Source organism: Habropoda laboriosa, unplaced genomic scaffold (genome assembly GCF_001263275.1).
Source record: "Habropoda laboriosa isolate 0110345459 unplaced genomic scaffold, ASM126327v1 scaffold23, whole genome shotgun sequence".
Taxonomy (NCBI): Eukaryota; Metazoa; Arthropoda; class Insecta; order Hymenoptera; family Apidae; genus Habropoda; species Habropoda laboriosa.
In genome coordinates, this window is record NW_017100140.1 from 2123612 (window position 1) to 2126515 (window position 2904).

Consider the following 2904-nt stretch of genomic DNA (forward strand, 5'->3'; position numbering starts at 1 on the left):
TGCAACATTGCTTGAAGCGTTATATTTGAACGCAAACATTGTTGGTGTCTTTATTTCTGATTGCAACGTTATTAGAAGCGTTATTTCGAACGCAAACATTATTACAAGCACTACGCTTGAATGTAACATTGTTACAAGCGTCATTCTCGCTGGTAACATCGTTAACTCGTATTATTTTCGAATGCACACCGTGGCAAACGTGTTACCGAGGTTGCAACATTGTTGTCGCGAATCGTTCTCGAAAAACGCACATTGTTGCACGGCGCGCCGTTTTGCAACATTGTGTCTCGCACGGGCTCCCGAAAAAAGCACAATGTTGCAAAAGGAGAGATCGCGCCTGCAACTTTGTTGCCGCGAATCGTTCTCGAAAAACGCACATTGTTGCACGACGCGCCGTTTAGCAACATTGTGCCTTTTTCGAGAACGATTTTGCGGCAACAAAGTTGCAAGCGCGATCTCCCCTTTTGCAACTTTGTGTCGCGCGCGCGCGATTCGCGAAAAATTTGGATTATATTTACGTATTTACTTATTACTTATTACTTATTAAGCAAGCAAATATGCTCGAAATTATATCGTGTTTGGTATCATTTTAATCAGAAAAATGTGATAAATATGTTGGTAAAAATTTCATTCATTGCAAATCAATAATAAGAAAGTTTGATTTTTTGTGTTAAAGGTCTCAGCCTATTCGTTTGTCCTCAACTACTTCAATGCGGAAAACGTTCCAGAAAAAATGTTGAAGATTTTCAGAGATAAAATTACGCATTGCAGCTACAAACTTACTGAAAGGTGGGCAGGGAGCAATCCGACGAAAGAGCGATTTTTAACGTATAGAGTGTCCCATGATTAGAAAAAGAAATAAAATTTGAAGAATTACAAAACGGGTATGGAAGAAAATCAGAATAGATCTTCAAAGTCTTTATGTAGTCGTGAGAAACATTGTTTTAACGATAGCAGCAATAACACCAAGAAGAGAACAATACAAAGGTGAATAGAGAATTAATTGTATCACCGTGTATATGAAAGCGTCACGCCTGGAACAGTAGACGGAGAGCGTAGCAGAGGGTAAGACGGAGAAAAACGTAGGCGGTTCAGTGGGGGTTTGGTCGTTCTAGCCCTGCCTTAGGCACGTCCCATGCGCGAAGCGAGGTTATTCTTATTTTGAACGAAGTGTATACATATAGAATTTAACAATGAACGCCAAGGCTAAACTTTCCACATAAATTTCATATTTATTTCAACCATTCTTCTGCATTATTTTCGATATTATTTTCTGCAAAAGCGTAAAATTGTCGAAGTGAAAATATCATTTCGCTGAAATTTGCGTGGAGAATTCTGAGATTTATCGTGAGACTTCACGTGAAATTTCTCAATATTAATCTCAGCGTGTATGGAATGGAATATGTGGCGAGGAAAAATGGATCTTGCAGAAAATAGGCTTCGCGAAGCAGGGAATAGGATCGAATGTAGGGGGATGCGAGTGACATCGAAGGGTGGAAATTTAAAAAGGCCCTACACGTCAGAAACATAATTGCTGAGTCGGCGTATTTTTCCACCGAGTCTTTCTTCCTCCGATCCTTTTTCACAGCGAATCGAATATTCGAGCTGTGTAAGGAGAATATTTAAGAAAATTACCTGGAACATCTGTTTTTATATGGAAAAAGTGATAGAAACAAGTTTTCCTTAATTTAGCCATGAAAGTCTGTGAATAAAATTCTTAATCCTTGCGAAATCGACGAATCTTTCCGTGAAGAACTTTCCTCCGATCTTGTCGCAGTGAACAAGTGTGTATGTAAATCAACATGCGTAAGGAAAGATTAAGAAATTTGACGAAACATATCTTTTTGTGTATTTTTAAGAAAGTGGAAATAAGTTTCCTTTAATTTATCTTTGAAAATTTTAATTTGGGGAATTCTTAAATACTAATTCTGAAAATTCCTAATTCTGAAAATTCTCAATATTCCTTAATTCCTAATTTTAAAAATTCTCAATTTCTCTTAATACCTAATTCTGAAAATTCTCAATATTCCTTAATTCCTAATTTTAAAAATTCTCAATTTCTCTTAATACCTAATTCTGAAAATTCTCAATATTCCTTAATTCCTAATTTTAAAAATTCTCAATTTCTCTTAATACCTAATTCTGAAAATTCTCAATATTCCTTAATTCCTAATTTTAAAAATTCTCAATTTCTCTTAATACCTAATTCTGAAAATTCTCAATATTCCTTAATTCCTAATTTTAAAAATTCTCAATTTCTCTTAATACCTAATTCTGAAAATTCTCAATATTCCTTAATTCCTAATTTTAAAAATTCTCAATTTCTCTTAATACCTAATTCTGAAAATTCTCAATATTCCTTAATTCCTAATTTTAAAAATTCTCAATTTCTCTTAATACCTAATTCTGAAAATTCTCAATATTCCTTAATTCCTAATTCTCCTGAAACACTTTTTCCGTAAATAAAAACGAATACAAATACAAATTTTCTTCAGATTTCTCCACAAAAATCTCCGAATAAAATATCCAACGTCTAAACGTATTCCTCTTTCAGAACAGTGCTCACTTTCCTCGTGAATTTTACCATTTTTCCACGATCAAAGTGAAATTATTAACCATCACGTTGCAGTTACCGACGTACAACCGCGTCGTAACGTCGAGTCAGAGTAACATGACGCCTCTATTGCAGTTTTAATTAGCGTGGATCGTTGCAAGACGAGAATCGTTGGAAAATTGAAACGTTTCACGCCAGGGAAATCACTATTCCCTCGCCAGTTTCATTTCCCTCAAAGCGTCGTACAGAAACGATTCGATAACCGGTTGTTACACTTTGAGTTATTCGAAAAATTAATTAGAAACTCTGGGAAAATCGTTCTTTCATTTTTTTTCTGATTTTTCATTGCA

General features: G+C 35.1%; 1 protein-coding gene across 1 annotated transcript in view; it reads left to right on the forward strand.

The window, feature by feature from the left end:
• LOC108570149 (G protein-coupled receptor kinase 2) overlaps nt 1-2904 on the forward strand; it is a 24170-nt gene that overhangs the window by 11823 nt on the left and 9443 nt on the right. The window lies entirely within an intron of this gene.